Source organism: Elgaria multicarinata, chromosome 7 (genome assembly GCF_023053635.1).
Source record: "Elgaria multicarinata webbii isolate HBS135686 ecotype San Diego chromosome 7, rElgMul1.1.pri, whole genome shotgun sequence".
In the NCBI taxonomy this organism is placed as follows: Eukaryota; Metazoa; Chordata; class Lepidosauria; order Squamata; family Anguidae; genus Elgaria; species Elgaria multicarinata.
The window spans coordinates 111,078,088-111,096,745 of NC_086177.1; positions in this window are offsets into that span (position 1 = coordinate 111,078,088).

An 18,658-nucleotide genomic window follows, 5' to 3' on the forward strand; every position below is an offset into this window, starting at 1 on the left:
CTATCTATCTATCTATCTATCTATCTATCTATCTATCTATCTATCTATCTCTCCTTGTGGAAAAATACAGGAAGGTCTCTAACCAAGAAAAAAAATGCTATCCTTTAGGGATACACCTATTATTCCCTTTTTGGATTCCACTTTTCTGCTACAGATGGTCATTACATCATGGAGGACATCACACATGGGCAGTTTGGAAGGGTTGGTCCCTCTCTGTTTCTGTATTTTGTTGAGCGTTTCTTCATTTTAAGACAGTTTCTTGGTTATATGGGTGCTTCTGTCTGGTTTCACTTTTTTCCTTGCTGTTGATAGTGCCAATGGTGTGTGTGTGTGTGTGTGTGACAGAGAGAGACAGAGAGAGACAGAGAGACAGAGAGACAGAGAGAGAGAGAATCAGGAATATAGATATATGTGTAAACTAGCCCATCACTGGATCATAGATCTGGATGAAAGGAGGAAATATTTGCTAACTTCTCAGGCAGCCTCAAAAGTGATTCCGGATGCAATCCAATACCCACTTACCTATGAGTAAACCCCACTAAACTCATTATTATTATTATTATTATTATTTATTTATTTATTTATTTATTTATTTATATAGCACCATCAATGTACATGGTGCTGTACAGAGTAAAACAGTAAATAGCAAGACCCTGCTGCATCGGCTTACATTCTAATAATCATTGGTGTGCACTTCTGGGTAGACCTGTTTAGGACTGCACAGTTAATCTCTCTTAATGCATAATATACATAGTGCTTCCCCAAGAGGGGATGAAGCAAGCTTTGCAAAATTAAGCCACTGTGGCCATAGCTAGACCTAAGGTTTATCCCTGGAATGTCCAGGGGGTCAAACCTGTTCATCTAGGTGACACACAGGGGATCCAGTGCTCAGGCAGGGGCGAACCCTGGATGATCCCAGGATAAACCTTCGGTCTAGCTGTGGCTTGTGTTGCATGCAGCCTCCACTCTGAACTCCATGGAGTGGAGAAGGCCTGTGCACATCATTGACCCTCCCCACCCAATATATGCATCCGTGTCATCATTCTGAGGGCAGGTGTTAAGGTGACTTGGGATTCCCTTTTTCATCCTGTCCTAGTACAATTGACAGGCATGAAGGAAGCATCACCTTTACCTAGAAGAAAGCACAGAATACTGGAAAGGTTGGAATGTTCACTGGAGGATTCCTCTGGCAATACAGTAAGGTCCAGATGTTTTATAAAGCAAGACAAAACCAGAACAATGTGGGCATCTTTTCTGGTCCCAGGCACTTTATCCTCCCCTTCTGTATTTGGAGGAGCCTCGTGTTGCGCAGAGTGGTAAGCGGCAGTTACTGCAGCCAAAACTCTCCCCACGGCCTGAGTTCGATCCCAGTGGAAGCTGGTTCTCAGGCAGCCGGCTCAGGTCGACTCAGCCTTCCATCCTTCTGAGGTCGGTAAAATGAGTACCCAGCTAGCTGGGGGAAAGGGAACCGTGACTGGGGAAGGCAATGGCAAACCACCCAGCTACAAAGTCTGCCAAGAAAACGTCAGCGAAAGCAGGCGTCCCTCTAGGAGTCGGCAATGACTCAAGTGCTTGCACAAGAGGTTCCTTTCCTATCTTTCTTCTGTATTTGGGCCTGAAAGAAAAGCGGGGGTGCATGGAGGGTAAATGGAAAGCAAGCACAATTTGTGACATTGCACGGGGGACATCTGTTATTTCCTGGCTTTGTGTAGCTTGAGCCAACATGAGATAGTCGTATCTTGGATCTTAAAATGGCAGAGTTTCCCCCCACGCCCTGTCATTGAATGCATACTTGCATGGGATGTGAAGAGTTTGAATCCAGGAGGACAATGTGTCCCAGGTATTCAAAATTAGGGCACAGTCATTTGAAACATGAGTCGTGTCCAAGAGCATGCTGTGTTTTATTTATTTATTTATTTATTTATTTAGAGTATTTCTATCCCGCACCTCAGCCAAAAGGCTCTTGGAGCGGCTTACAATGTATCAATAAAGAAGACAATCACTATCCTCAGGCTTACATTCTAAAAAAAGACATGACACACAAGGAAAAGTGGATGGGGAGGGAAGAGGGAGAAAATAAAAAGAAATTAAGGAGACTGTTTAGGTTGGTGGGAAGGCCTTGCTCCGTCCTCTCATCTCCCAATGGAGGGGCAAACCAACAGCTCCTTCTTCCCCACATGGTGAAGATGTTAGCCCTGTGGGGGGGGGGGTTCAAACTGAAGCAGGGTCTGATGGTGCCTGCCTGCTCCAGTCTCCCTCGCATCTTCTTCCCCACAGGGTGAAGATGGCAGTTAGCCCTTTGGGGGGCGGGGTCCAACTGGGCTGAGCTCTTTGTGGGATGTTCCACCTTTCCCCATGGTGGTTGGGGATGATGGGAGTTGCAGTCTAAAAACACACCTGGAATGCAGCATGGATGGTATGTATTCATCCTGTATAGGAAGCTTTCCTAAACAGGTACTTTTTCAAGCACCCCTCGTTGCAACTGCCCTGATTCCTCTTTTCACCCCAGCTCCCAAATCAAACTTGACAGCTGTTTATTGCTGCAGATCCTGCCAAACAATACAGTGTATCTCGTAATTGTTTTCTCTTGTTCTTCTGACCACTAGACGAAAACGCTGGCAGAAATTCAGGCTGTAAAAGAAATCCATATTCCGCCCCATTCTTTTACAACAGCAGAAGGCTTGCTCATTTCTGTTGGCCACTTGTCAGAGTATTGTGAATGAAGTCTTTTCCCCATTGAAAGGAAGGAAGTTTGCTCAGCTACCCATGTGTCTCATAAAAACACAAACCGCAAGACTGAGATCTACTGTCTAAATTCCTACTCTTGGCATTTACCTAGGCCGGATCTACACTACTGCTTTAAAGCGCTTTAAAGCAATAGTGTAGATCCGGCCCTAGTTGTAGGGATGTCTGTTGCTGAGAAATCCAACCCTTTGGGGGCTCACTGAACCTGCACGGTGTGCTTGCATTTGTGAGCTGAGCTGTTTGTTTCCCCTGAATTCTGAGGACTTTTTGCACAAATCACAAATCTCAATTTCCATAAATAAATATATAAATAAAGGAAAAGCCACTAGCTGACTGTTGTTTTTATACTGTTGTTTTTTATGTTTTTTAAATTTGGAATACTTTTAATGTTTACTGTTTTTAACTTTTGTAAACCGCCCAGAGAGCTTCGGCTATGGGGCGGTAGATAAATGTAACAAATAAATAAATAAATAAATAAATATTTGCTGTAGTCCAAGTTGGGCCATCTAGCAGGAGACATGCTGAAGTCAAGGGGGCTGAGCCGATGAAGGGTTACCCTATGGAAAGGAGGAGAGGGCTCCTGTATCTTTAACAGTTGTATAGAAAAGGGAATTTCAGCAGGTGTCATTTGTATATATGGGGAACCTGGTGAAACTCCCTCTTCATCACAACAGTTAAAGCTGCAGGAGCCCTGCCCTCTTTTGTATCTTGTCAAGAGGGCAGGGCTCCTGCAGCTTTAGCTGTTGTGTTGAAAAGTGAATTCCACCAGATGCTGCATGCATACAAATGGCACCTGCTGAAATTCCCTTTTCTTTACAACTGTTAAAGATTCAGGAGCCCAGTCCTCCTTTCCATAGGGTCACCCTAAGCCGATGAAAGCTTGTCAAGCTCCACCCCCACAACCAGATTCCTCTGACATCCCTACTTAGATGTGTCATGAAGAATGTGCAGAATGTGGATTTCAACTCCCATTGGTCCAAGCCAACATGGCCAATGCTAAGGAATTCTGGCAGTTGTAGTCAAAGATGTCTGGAGGGCCGCAGCTTTGAGAAGGTTGGAATAACTGATGGACTCTGTAATGGATGGGTGTATGTGATGGACCCCATACACCCTGGACAAAACTGAGTCTAACTGACACTGTTAGTATGTTTTCAGATGTCTACAATGGCAGCTAGAAAGAAATCCTACATTAAAGAGAGAAAGAAGGCAGGATTTTAAGAAATGGATGGAATCCTTCACAGTTGGCCTTGATTTAGACCAACCTTCCACAACCTGATGCCTTTCAGATGTATTGGACATCAACTCCCATGACACCCAACCAGCAGTGTAACTGACTGTGAGGGTTGGGGATGATGGGGTTTGTAGTCCAACACATCAGGGAGTCTTCAGATTGGGGGAAGTCTGATATTGATATTCACTAAACTAAACCTAAAAAGTTGAGAAACCTAACAGCTGTAGTTAAACTAATTGCAAGGGGGTGGGGGTGGGGGTGAAAGCAATCTTTGGTAATTGATGGTGTTGATCACCTTCTATGACTTGTGGAGAATTCCCTTCACACCTGATGCTAGTATTATATTTTTTTTTTACTTTTTACCAAAAGGGCAACAGAAGGTATTAAATTCTGAGCAAGTGAATGTCATGATAAGCCTAGTGTAATAACTCAGGATGCTTCAATCAATATTTCAGACACTGTACTTCCCAGATTACCCCATAAAGAGGCCATGAGGGAAAGAATTAAAAGGCCTAGAACAGTTGATGGATTGCACTTGGAGCTACGGTGCTCAGATGCATGGCTAATTCTACCCTGACATCCAATAAAGGAAGGATGGTGAAAGCTGCCTGGGTTCAGACCATGCAATACTAAGGGTGGCCTTATGCCAGCTGGTTATTTTCCTGGTCATCTCAAACCGAGGGAGTCACTCCCCATACAGCTCAGACCTCCCACTTGGTGCCAGGTTGTGTATGGAATTGAGGTCATAACCAGCAATTTGAATTGCATCCAGAGACAAACAATTAGTCAGTAAAGCTGTTGTAACATGGGAGTCACACACAGCCATGGACCCAGGTCTGGTGAATTGTCTGGCTATAGGATTCTAAGCCAGCTGAAGTTTATGAACACTTTTCAAAAGTAGCCCCCATTATTATTATTATTATTATTATTATTATTATTATATTTATTTGTATCCCGCCTTTTGCCCAATGCTGGGCCTCAAGGCGGCCTTACAAAGTTTAAAACATACATTGGGGGGGGGGGGAAACATAAATGTTTAAAATACACAACAAAATTATAAGACATTAACATAGATGGAGGGCCAGATTATTCTCCAAAGGCCTGCTGGAAGAAAAAAGTTTTAGCCTGCTTCCGAAAGCCCATCAAGGAGGGAGCCAGCCTAGCTTCCCCGGGGAAGAGAGTTCCAGAGCACTAGAGCAGCCACCGAGAAGGCCCTCTCCCATGTTCCCACCAAGCGCGCCTGTGAAGAAGGTGGGACTGAAAGAAGGGCTTCTCCAGAAGATCTCAAAGCACGGGCAGGCTCATAAGGGAGAATACGGTCTTTCAAATAACCTGGACCCGCGCCATATAGGGCTTTATAGGTCATAACCAGCACTTTGAATTGAGCCTGTAAGAGGCTTACAGTAGTAGAAATGAGATATAATTAAGGGATTCATCTTGGATTTTTTTTTTTTTAATTTTTGTGAACCGCCCAGAGAGCTCTGGCTATTGGGCGGTATAGAAATGTAATTAATTAATTAATTAATTAATTAATATTCTTCAAGCAGCACTTCTGATGTTATGAGCTATACTGTTTATTTATTTTATTTATTTAAAGCATTTTTATAGCGCCGCCTCACCATTTCTGGCATCGAGGCGCTTTACAATAACATATAAAACAATTCCATTAAAACTTTCAACCCACATTAAGGCCACAGCTAGACCTAAGGTTTATCCTGACATCATCCAGGGTTCGCCCCTGCCTGATCACTGGATCCCCTGTGTGCCACCTAGATGAACAGGTTTGACCCCTGGATGATCCAGGGATAAACCTTAGGTCTAGCTATGGCCTAAGACAATTCCATTAAAACCCTAGCCCTCAAACCATTAAAAGCCCTCAACCCCAATTTAAACCACCCCCTCCCCAATCTCTCGTGAAAATAAAAACGCCTTACAAAGGCGTTTGAAGCAATTGAGAGTGGGAGCCTGTCTAATCTCCAGGGGCACATTATTCCATAACCGGGGGCCAGCCACTGAAAAAACCCTGGACCCGGCACATTCCAATTTGTAGCGGGGGACCATCAGGGCACCCTGCTCCTGAGAGCGAGTCTGCCAAAGGTGAGACACAGGAGAGAGGCGAGTGCACAGGTATCCAGGACCCAAGCAATGCAGGGCTTTATACATGGTCAACAAGACCTTGTAGTGCACCCTAGCAGCCATCGGCAGCCAATGGAGCTCTTGAAGCATCAAAGTGATAGAAGACCACTTTGGGAGCCCCTTGACCAACCTGGCTGCTGCATTTTGTACAGCCTGCAGGTGTTGGATTTGCTTCATAGAATCATAGAATCATAGAATAGCAGAGTTGGAAGGGGCCTACAAGGCCATCGAGTCCAACCCCCTGCTCAATGCAGGAATCCACCCTAAAGCATCCCCGACAAATGCTTGTCCAGCTGCCTCTTGAAGGCCTCTAGTGTGGGAGAGCCCACAACCTCCCTAGGTCACTGGTTCCATTGTTGTACTGCTCTAACAGTCAGGAAGTTTTTCCTGATGTCCAGCTGGAATCTGGCTTCCTTTAACTTGAGTCCATTACTCCGTGTCCTGCACTCTGGGAGGATCGAGAAGAGATCCTGGCCCTCCTCTGGGTGACAACCTTTTAAGTATTTGAAGAGTGCTCTCCTCCATCTTCTCTTCTCCAGGCTAACCATGCCCAGTTCTTTCAGTCTCTCTTCATAGGGCTTTGTTTCCAGACCCCTGATCATCCTGGTTGCCCTCCTCTGAACATGCTCCAGCTTGTCTGCGTCCTTCTTGAATTGTGGAGCCCAGAACTGGACGCAATACTTCAAGGGAAGCCCTGTATACAACAGGTTGCAATAGTCCAGTCTGGAAAGAACCAGGGCCTGGACTGTGGTGGTAAGATCAGCCTCTGACAGAATTCAGAATACTGATCACATCAGTAGACCATTTGGGTGAGGAGTACCAGCTTCAAAAGCTACCCCCCCCTTTTCTATCATCTGCAAGTGTCTCCAAGAGCGTTTATTCAATCATGTGAGAAGTACAAAAACAGCACAGGGAACCATAAGCATATATGCTCAATGGTTCAAAAAATAGCTATTACGATGTCACTTATTAGAAAGCAGAGCTAAATAGCAACATGTTATTATGCTTATAATTCACCATGAAATATTTGGCTAGGGAGGAGGAAATTCATCTCAATGTTCACACATTTTCTGAAATCCCGATGTCCAACAAAATGAGTGTCGCATCATTTCCTTCCATTCTGGAGCTGTAGTACATACCGAAAATGACCCTTCTGTGCCCTGTTGTCAGGTGAGATTTCAGAGGTGAGATCACCAACTGCATTTGATTTTAATGGGACTTATTCCAAGAAAGTGTGCTTTGGAGGATTTGTGGCCAAAAGACACACCTCAAACTGTTCTTAACAATAATAAAGACATGGTTATAGTTCTTATTCGGAAGAATGTTAAAACTTCAGGATATTATGTGTACAGGGAATCCATTCTAGCTTGCATTCTCAACGCAGGGGGGCATATGCTGGAAATTTGTCATAAACAACGGCACACTGTAATGATAAAAGAAAAATCTTGGCTGTATGGTCAAGTTAAAGGAAGCCAGATTCCAGCTGGACTTCAGGAAAAACTTCCTGACTGTTAGAGCAGTACGACAATAGAATCAGTGACCTAAGGAGGTTGTGGGCTCTCCCACACTAGAGGCCTTCAAGAGGCAGCTGAACAACCATCTGTCAGGGATGCTTTCAGGTGGATTCCTGCATTGAGCAGGGGGTTGGACTCGATGGCCTTGTAGGCACCTCCCAAGTCTACTATTCTACGATTCTATGATTCATCATTTTGATTTTCAGGTCACACCTGGCAATTTCTGTGGGGTAAAGGCTTCTGTTGAAAATATCTTCTTTCCAGTGCGATGGGTTCCAATGTGTTCTGATTCATTTGTACAATTTCCCCTCTGGCTGCTGTTTTCTCCCCTTCGGGATTTAATTTTATTTATTTATTTATTACATTTTTATACCACCCAATAGCCAAAGCTCTCTGGGAGGTTCGCAAAAAATTAAAACCATTTAATCACATTGATGATCTTGCCCAACCAGACATACCATGCCTAATGTGATATCACCAGATATTAGTAAAAGGAAAAGATTATTATTTATTACATTTAATAATATTTATTACTTTTTATTACATTTAATAATATTTATTACTTTTTATTACATTTAATAATATTTATTACTTTTTATTACATTTAATGAGATTACAATAATTTAGATTACAAAAATAAAGTCACTGAGAACAAATAAGGATAACTGAGAGCAAAGGCAATTTAAAGAAATGAGCAAACATTTTCACAAGGAATGCAGGGAAACCCACCAAAATAGAATATGCTGTATGACATTGCTGGGGGAGGGGAGAGAGAAAGGCCATAGCTAGACCTAAGGTGTATCCCTGGATCGTTCAGGGGGTCAAACCTGTTCATCTAGGTGACACATAGGGGATCCAGTGCTCAGGCAGGGGCGAACCCTGGATGATCCCAGGATAAACCTTAGGTCTAGCTGTGGCCACCGAGAGTTTTGGCCCAGTCCTGATTCTGAACCAGTTCTTCATTTCAGTTAATGTGACCTGATGATGTGAACAGTGTACTTGCAGAAAAGGGCAACTAAAATGATTAAAGGACTGGAGCATCTCACCTATGAGGGAAGGTTACAACTGGGATAGTTTAGCTTGGAAAAAGGAGGCTAAGGAGAGACATGAGAGAGAGAGAAGCAGCTGCTGGCATTCTTACATGAAACTATGGCCATAGCTAGACCTAAAGTTTATCCCTGGATCATCCAGGGGTCAAACCTGTTCATCTAGGTGACACACAGGCAATCCAGTGCTCAGGCAGGGGCGAACCCTGGATGATCCCAGGATAAACCTTAGGTCTAGCTGTGGCCTGATTGTTGACACCTATTCCAGTCTTGATTCAGGCCTGGTTTGGGGACCAAATTGGCCTTTACTCCTGTGTTGGATGACTTGTATCATGAGAGGAACAGAACCAGATCTACACTACTGCCTTAAAGCACTTTAAAGCACTTTTGACAACTGTATACGGAGTGTGTCCTGGGCCCCAACACTTGTCAAAACTGTTTAAAGGGCTTTAAAGCAGTAGTGTAGATCTTGCCCTTGGCATGTTGAGCCTGGAGAAGAGAAGATTGAGGGGGGACACGATTGCACTCTTCAAATACTTGAAAGTTTGTCACACAGAGGAGGGCCAGGATCTCTTCTCGATCCTCCCAGAGTGCAGGACACAGAACAATGGGCTCAAGTTACAGGAAGCCAGATTCCAGCTGGACATCAGGAAAAACTTCCTGACTGTTAGAGCACTACGACAATGGAACCAGTTACCTAGGGAGGTTGTGGGCTCTCCCACACTAGAGGCATTCAAGAGGCAGCTGGACAACCTTCTGTCTGGGATGCTTTAAGGTGGATTGCTGCATTAAGCAGGGGGTTGGACTCGATGGCCTTGTAGGCTCCTTCCAACTGTACTATTGTATGATTCCTCTGACCATAGGATTGTCTTAGATGGCTATGTGGAATGGGCAATTAGTACTCTCTATTTCAATTGTTCTGTTTCTATTTATTGTCTCAGAGAGTAGTATTAGGGGAGTGCATTTTGACCTCCTGACACTTGTACTATGGGGTACTGTGGTGCACTATTTTATCCCAAATGCTCTTCAGCACCTATATGAAACTACTAGGAGTGAGCAATCATTTAGAACAAGGTGTCATCAATATGTGGATGACTTCTAGCTCTATGTCTGTATAACATCTGAAGCAGATGTGGCTGTGCAGGCTGCAGATTGATGTTGGGACACAGCAGTGGGCTGAATGAGGGCCAATAAACTAAGTCTGAATCCCGGCAAGGCGAAAGCATTGTGGGTAAGTAGGCAACAGGTACGAATGTATGGATTGTGCAAAATCCATTCCGTCTGTCTTTTGTGGCCTGTCAGGCACCTTTCATTTCGTCCTCCACCCGTTGATGGAATCAGATTTTGACATGCAGCCGTTTCTCTTCACGCGGTCTCTCCCAGAAGTGTGACCCAGCCAGCTACGGTCTGTCGTGCACATCAGAACGTGGAATTTTACTGCCCGTTAGCGTTTATTTATTATCGTGAAGTCATATTGCAATGATGTACTGTTGTTTTGCTTTTAATGGCACTGCTTTGATCACTCTGGAAAATGGTGTATTAATTGGTGAGATAAGGGTGACCATATGAAAAGGAGGACAGGGCTCCTGTATCTTTAACAGTGGCATAGAAAAGGGAATTTCAGCAGGTGTCATTTGTATGCATGTCTCACCTGGTGAAATTCCCTCTTCATCACAACAGTTAAAGCTGCAGGAGCTAGCCTAGAGTGACCAGATTCAAAAGAGGGCAGGACACCTGCAGCTTTAACTGTGGTGATGAAGAGGGAATTTCCCCAGGTTCCCCATATATACAAATGACACCTGCTGAAATTCCCTTTTCAATACAACTGTTAAAGATACAGGAGCCCTGTCCTCCTTTTCATATGGTCACCCTAATAAATAAATAAATAAATAGCAGCCTGGGAAGCTCATTGAAGATTCTCCACAGGTGTGGAATCACTTTGACTTCCATTAAGCTTCCCCAAATTTGTCCTAAACCAAGATCTGTACCCACAAATCTTGGGGCAGTTTCTCCGTCTACTGGCAAGAGAGACACAGATAGAATGATTCCTTAAACGTTGATCATGGCCGTTGGGAGCACCTGCTGAGTTCATTCCATGGAATCACTTGCTGAGCCTTTGCTCCATGATAATGCAATTTTTTAGCAAGTGCAACTACCTGGAGACGGTGTCCTGCCGTATTTATGTTTTGCTCTTTCCTTTCCTCAACAGCCGTCTCTAGAGCCCCCCTCTGTGTGCTTTGCTTGTATTGATTTTTTGTTCACAAAGCTTTAGGGACCCCCTTGGTTTTAATCAAGAAACGATGCTTTCTCCAATCTTGTCTGCTCCCTCCCTCCCTTCCTCAATGTTACATGATGACCTCTAAACTCAAGACAGCCTTCATCACCAGATGCGAAAACGCAGAGGGGGTGCAAAATAGCGTTTTCAGATATATCCTTGGACATCTATCTAGACATGTTGAGAAGGGTCCACAGCTCTATTTGCACCAGTCGCAACACTTCAGAGGATAAGCTGAATGTTGCTTTCCTTCACCATGTCTCTGTTATTGTTCATTAGGACAACAGACAAGCACACATCAAACAAACACTGAGGCTGAAAAGAAGAGGTTTATGTTCATTTGCTGCAGTTCAACACATCTGGAATATCAGCTGCTACTGACGCATCTAGTTCAGTATTGTTCTGGGCTAAGGATGCGTGAGGATTTCATTTCATTCGAACTTGCCTCACTCACAATCCCATATGCGAAAGCAAACAGGACTTCTTCTTTTTTAGTTAGTAAATTCCTGAATTTCTGATCACATTCAAGAATGTGTACTTTGAAAAAATCTGCGTTTTAAAAGGTGTGTTAAAAATACACACTTTCACACTATAGTCAATGCAGGAGATGTGCTCACTTTTGGAAAATGCACATGAAAACATGTACCTTTTGCCTTCAAAACATGCATTTTTTCCAGTTTAAATGAAGGGGGCAAGAACCAGGTCAAAATGAGAATGGGAGCTAGATGAACTGAGCTATGAAGTGGAGTTTGGAGAATTTCTGAGAACTCAGCATTCCTGGTTCTCCCACCCCCAAAATTTATTTATTTATTTATTTATTTGTTACATTTCTATACCACCCAATAGCCGAAGCTCTCTGGGCAGTTCACAAAAATTAAAACCACAATAAAACAACCAACTGGTTAAAAGCACAAATACAAAATACAGTATAAAAAGCACAACCAGGATAAAAAAACCACGCAGCAAAATTGATATAAGATTAAAATACAGAGTTAAAACAGTAAAATTTAAATTTAAGTTAAAATTAAGTGTTAAAATACTGAGAGAATAAAAAGGTCTTCAGCTGGCGATGAAAGGAATGCAGTGTAGGCGCCAGGCAGACCTCTCTGGGGAGCTCGTTCCACAGCTGGGGTGCCACAGCAGAGAAGGCCCTCCTTCTAGTAGCCACCTGCCTCACTTCCTTTGGCAGGGGCTCACGGAGAAGGGCTCCTGTAGATGATCTTAAGGTCCGGGCAGGTACATATGGGAGGAGGCGTTCCTTCAAATAACCTGGCCCCAAACCATTTAGGGCTTTAACTGTCAATACCAGCAATATGGGAAAACGTCAGACTTGAAGGCTCTTTAAAAGAAAAAGAAAGAAAAAAAGTTCCCTGCATTCTCTCAACCACAGCCAAAATAATAGCTAGGAGACCTGAGACAGATATAAAATGGTTGTTCATGGGGTGAAGCTATTTACATGCTACATTTTGAATCATCACTGGGATATACCTCAAGATTGGATTACTGCAATGCGCTCTATGTGGGGCTGCCCTTGAAGCTGCTCCGGAAGATGGAGCTAGTGCAGAACGCTGCAGCTCGGCTGTTGTCTGGAGCTGTCCCTTTCCAGCATGTAACTCCTCTGCTGAAGGAACTGCACTGGCTGCCTATTCGCTACCGGGCCAGGTTGAAGGTTCTGGTACTTGCGTACAAAGCCCTAAACAACTTGGGACCAGGATACCTGAGAGAGAGAGAGCGCCTTCTCCCCTACCAACCTGCCCAGTCACTGAGGTCATCCGAGGGTTTGCTCCTGGTGGTTCCACATAGATCCATCCTCTGATTGGAGTCCACCAGGGGAAGAGCCTTCACACATACAAAACAGCAGAACTTCAGTAGTTTTTGCTCTCTTAAAGAAGGGTAAGTGAGAGAACACTTAAACCTCACTGATACATAGCACAGAGAGATTTGTGGTCAAAAGGCCTAAGTTGTTGCCAAGGGCAACTTTCATTTTGACCTAAATCAACCCACTCTTTCCTTTTTTGTCTTTTTAAAAAAGAGACTTTTAAATGAAACAATGTAAATTAAAGTCACACACTTTCAATTTTGTTTCTGAAGCAGCCATGCCGTCGAAACCTCTGATTTGATTTTCTAAGTATTATTTGCCTCAATTTAATCATCTAGTTGTTTTTAGTGCTATAAAATTTATGATTTTGCTTAAATGCACAGAGTATAATTCAAAAGCAAATATTCTGAACCAAACCTCCGCATCTGAGGATATAAGAAGTAAAACTGTGCTCCGCTTCTCTTCGGGTTGGAGACGCAGAAGCGGATCGGGGTGCTTCACTTCCCCTTAAGGTGGAGGCGAAGAGGATCGGGGGGCAGTGAAGTGTCGCAAAGCAGATCGAGATGAAGGCAGACCCTTCGCCTCGATCCGGAGCTCCAAAAAAAAAAAAAAGGTAAGGGGGCCTTATCTGGCACTGCTGCTGCCTGTGCGATGATGGCGGCAGAGCCAGGTAAGGGGGCAGGGGCGAGAGGGGTCTTACCTGGTCCATCGCGGGCCATCGTGGGCTTCACTAGAGCCTGTGGCTCAACCCGCAAGTGTAAGCCCCAAGCGGGGCCTACAGTTCCAGGTTGCGCCACGGGCTCTAGTAAAGCTGCCGACAGGCAACGGACCAGGTAAGTGGTGTGTGCAAGGGGGGGTTACCACGCGGTGACAGCGGTGGAGCCAGGTAAGGGGGGTAGCGGGGGAGGGTCTTACCTGAGTCCCTCCACGGCCCAGCAGCGGCTTCAACTGAGCCCGAGGACTCAAACGGCCTGGTCTTTTTGTTTGAGTCCTCAGGCTGAGTTGAAGCCACCAGCTGACCGTGGACGGACACAAGTAAGGGGGGAGGAGGGAGGGGGGCCTTACCTGGTGCTGCTGCTGCTGCAGAGCTCCGATTCAGATCCAGAGCTCCGCAGTGAAGCGAAGCGGACCGATGGTGAATCAGCGCAGACCGATCCAGATCCGGAAGTTGCGGATCGGGATCCAAAGCGGATCGGGGGGGGGTCCGTGCACAGCCCTAATAAGAAGAGCCATGCTGGAGCGGATCACCTAGTTTATCTGGTCCAGCATTCTGTTGACACTGTGGCCAATTAGCTGCCTAAATGGAACTCGTCAGCAGGGCACACGTGCAACAGCACCCTCCCAACCATGTTCCAGCAACTGGTGTAGGAAGGCATTCTGCTTCTAAGACTGGAGATAGCATAAAGCCATCAGGACTAGTAGCCATTGATAGCCTTATCCTTTTTGAATTTGTCCAATCCCCTTTCAAAGTCATCCATCTATCCTTCCCTTCCATTTTTTACCAGTCGTGGGAGGGGGAATGTCAGGGAGGGCCGGGACTTGATGCATTGCTTTATTTCTAGTCTGACATCTCTGTTTCCTACTGAATTTTCTTGGCCAACAGTAGTATTAGACACAGGACCCACATTAGATCAAACTGCAAAATGGGCCCATTGCCTGCCTGCCTGCCTTAACCTTACCTCCATCCCTCTCTCTCGTTTTACCATACATGTCCCGATTCATACATGTCCATCTTTCCCCCCTGCAATAATCAAAATAGGAGGTTAGCAGAGAATGAATAACAGTTGCAAAGTTATGTCTGTCCATGTGGGGTTGTGCTTTGCATAAGAACATAAGAAGAGCCCTGCTGGATCAGACCAAGGGTCCGTCTAGTCCAGCACTCAGTCCACACAGGGGCCAACCAGCCATCGGCCAGGGACCAACAAAGCAGGACATGGTGCGACAGCACCCTCCCACCCATGTTCCCCAGCAACTGGTGGTAAAATGTGATCCATGTGACAAGTGCTGTGCTAAAACAATCGATTATTCCATTTTTGTCATTTGGGGAGGGGGCAGAAAAGGAAAACTGTGAGAGGTGAGAATTTCAGAAAATTTTCTCCTTGGGAAAGGGGACAGGGAGGGCATCTACACAAGTATATGAAACATTGTTTTTACAGTCATTGAATGTTTTGTTTTTCAACGATTTAAAACGTAGCCGTTTTAAAAACGTTTACTTACTTTTCTCTTTCAGTGGGAATGCATTCCTTTTGGCCACACTAAGAAAAGAAATCTGTTTGTTCTTTTTCCCCGGCTGCCAATTTCCCCTCCCACTTCCTCTTCTCTCTGAGAATCCTCTACTTACAAACGATCCAGCAAGCAGCCTCCCAAAAGTGAAACTAAAAGTGTCTGCAAAAAAGAGGCTTGATAGGAAAAAAACCCGGCTCCAACTTTGGATGCAGAAATTACATAAACATGCCCCCCCCCCCGGAATGCAATTGGCTAATTAAGAACTACAGGAAACCCATTTAATATGATGAAATCGGCCACATCATACCAAATAGAACGACTTATTTCAGAAAAGTTCAAAATAAAAACCGAAGAACAGACAACAATAAAACGTCCCAAACTGAACATCATGTAGCGAAATACTACCAAACGCACACTTAAAAATGGTAAGACATGTTCTAATTTGACTAGTGTAGATCCCCTCAGGGTTTCCACATACCTTTTTAAATGTAAAGGGTACACTGGGTGTCATTTGCATATTGATGACATCTTAGCCCACATCTCTGAATTACCTCTCCCAGTGATTTCATGTAGATGTTGAAAAACTTGGGAGGATAAAAATAGAACCCTGTTGAGCCCTGCAGCATAACTGCCATGGAGCAGAGTAATAATCCCACAGCACCACATCAGGAGTCAGCCATCTAAGTACCGTATTTCTTTGATTGTAAGACACCATTGATTGTAAAATGCACACTAATTTCAGTAGCACCAACAAGGAAAAAAACCCGAAGCCACACCCACGATTCTAAGACACACCCCATTTTTAGAGATGTTTATATGGGGGGAAAAGTGCATCTTAGAATAGAAGAAATAAGGTAGAACCTCTGCAACACAGTGTCCCCACATCCCAGCTCAGACTATCTATCCGGAATTCACAATGTTGTATCCAGACAGCTCTTGCCTATGCCCGGTGCTATCTTAGAAAGGGAGGGAGTTTCAATTCCTTCCTTGAACAATTGCCATTTGCTCTGTTCCTTTGAAGGGCTCAGTGTGACTGCCTATCATTCTCAGGTGGTCTCCCATACAGACAGCTTACAGGACCAGGCCTGCTTAGCTTCAACAAGAGAACTCTCCTATGTACACCTTCACACCATTTGTGGGTCAAGGCTTTGGGGATCACTTCCTTTCTTTAGATCCAAGATGGCATCAACTCTTGCGACTACCTCTTTGTGTTGCATAGGGTGACCCTATGTAAAGGAGGACAGGGCTCCTGTATCTTTAACAGTTGCATAGAAAAGGGAATTTCAGCAATATAAACTTCTCCTGTTGACCTACAAAGCTTTTCACTGTCTAGCTCCTTCCTATCTTTCCTCTCTCATCTCACACTATTCCCCCACTCGTCTTCGCTCCTCTGATGCCATGTTTCTCACCTGCCCAAGGGTCTCTACTTCCCTTGCTCGGCTTCGTCCATTTTCTTTTGCTGCCCCTTACGCCTGGAACGCTTTTCCAGAACATTTGAGAACTACAAGTTCAATCACAGTTTTTAAAGCTCAGCTAAAAACTTTTCTTTTTCCTAAAGTTTTTAAAACTTGATTTTGTTCTGACTTTATACTGCTAGTTTTACCCTATCCTGTGCCTGTTTGGTGCATTCTCTTCCCCAACTTATTGTTTTATTATGATTTTATTAGAATGTAAGCCAGGGTCTTGCTATTTACTGTTTTACTCTGTACAGCACCATGTACATTGATGGTGCTATATAAATAAATAAATAAATAAATAATAATAATGGAGAACCTGGCGAAATGCCCTCTTCATCACAACAGTTAAAGCTGCAGGAGCTATACTAGACTGACCAGATTAAAAGAGGGCAGGACACCTGCAGCTTTAACTGGTGTGATGAAGAGGAAATTTCACCAGGTTCCCCATATATACAAATGACACGGCTGAAATTTCCCTTTTCAATACAACTGTTAATTAATTAATCAATTAATTACATTTCTATACCACCCAATAGCCGGAGCTCTCTGAGCGGTTCACAAAAATTAAAAACATTCAAAGTATAAAACAACAGTATAAAACCATAATATAAAATACAATATAAAAGCTCAACCAGATCAAAACAGCAGCAATGCAAAATTACAAATTCAAAACACCAAGTTAAAAGTTATTTATAGACTGTTAAAATGCTCGGAGAATAAAAAGGTCTTGACCTTGTTGGAGATACAGGAGCCCTGTCCTCCTTTTCATATGGTCACCTTAGTGTTGCATGATGGACCACTTGTGGTTCACAGATAGCATTTTGGAAACTTCAAGTACTATGGGGACATTTTTACATATATGGCATGCAGTGAAATGCTTCCCCATTTGCTTGGTTTAATCAGTCTATTTGTGAACCAGACATGTCAATCCATGTCAGCACCCAAAGCAATCCTTATTTTAAAACTTTCCCCCCTCGGTGGATGCTACCCTGATATTTCTGGCGGATTGTGCTATTTGAAGCCGTCCCGGGTGCTCTTTTTCCATGACAGGAGTGAGATATTTTCAACATACTAAAAATCAGGAACAAGCAGCACTTCCGATTTCCATCGGCACTTATTTTAGTCTCGTTTAATTCCAAGAGCCTTTTCTTCTCATTGAGATCTCTGCAAAGAGATAAAGACCATGCTTCCCCCTCCCCTCCATGGGAGGCCCAGGATAAAGCAACTTGAGCAGAGGGGGGAAATACACTGATTCAATTCACTTGGTGGTTCTGGTTGACTACAGTGCTGTAAAATACGGAGCTCTCACCTCCGCCCCGGGAGTCCTTCTTGTGCCGGTATTAAGGCATCAATGAGATTTGGGGCATGTCTACACCAGGCGATATAGAATCATAGAACAGCAGAGTTGGAAGGGGCCTACAAGGCCATCGAGTCCAACCCCCTGCTAAATGCAGGAATCCACCCTAAAGCATCCCTGACAGATGGTTGTCCAGCTGCCTCTTGAAGGCCTCTAGTGTGGGAGAGCCCACAACCTCCCTAGGTAACTGATTCCATTGTCGTACTGCTCTAACAGTCAGAAAGTTTTTCCTGATGTCCAGCTGGAATCTGGCTTCCTTTAACTTGAGCCCGTTATTCCGTGTCCTGCACTCTGGGAGGATCGAGAAGAGATCCTGTCCCTCCTCTGTGTGACAACCTTTTAAGTATTTGAAGAGTGCTATCATGTCTCCCCTCCACTCTAGATGAGGCCTAACCAGGGCCGAATAGAGAGGAACCAGTACCTCATGCGATTTGGAAGCTATACATCTATTTATGCAGCCCAAAATAGCATTTGCTTTTTTTTTTTTTTTTTGCAGCCACTAGGAGCTAGTGATCTTGGAAGGACTGGAAATGTCTGGCCAGGGTAAGTCTATTTATAATAAGGGCACAAAGGGTAAACAATAAGGCTTTTTGCATTATTCACCATAGTTAAAGCCATGGTTTAAGGTGTCTTCTGAACAGGGCCTATCTGTGTCTTGCAGATTGTGAGACATCTTTCATTCAACTCATTGACAGAATTTGACTTTTTAGGGTTCTTTCAGAATTGTGTTCAACTGCACATTTGTGTAAGTGCACAATACTGCCAAATTAGCACCAATCCCCACCCAAAGTGTCTTTTTTTTTTTTTTTTAGAAAAGCAGGGTCCTCAAATCTGTGGTATCCATGCAACTCA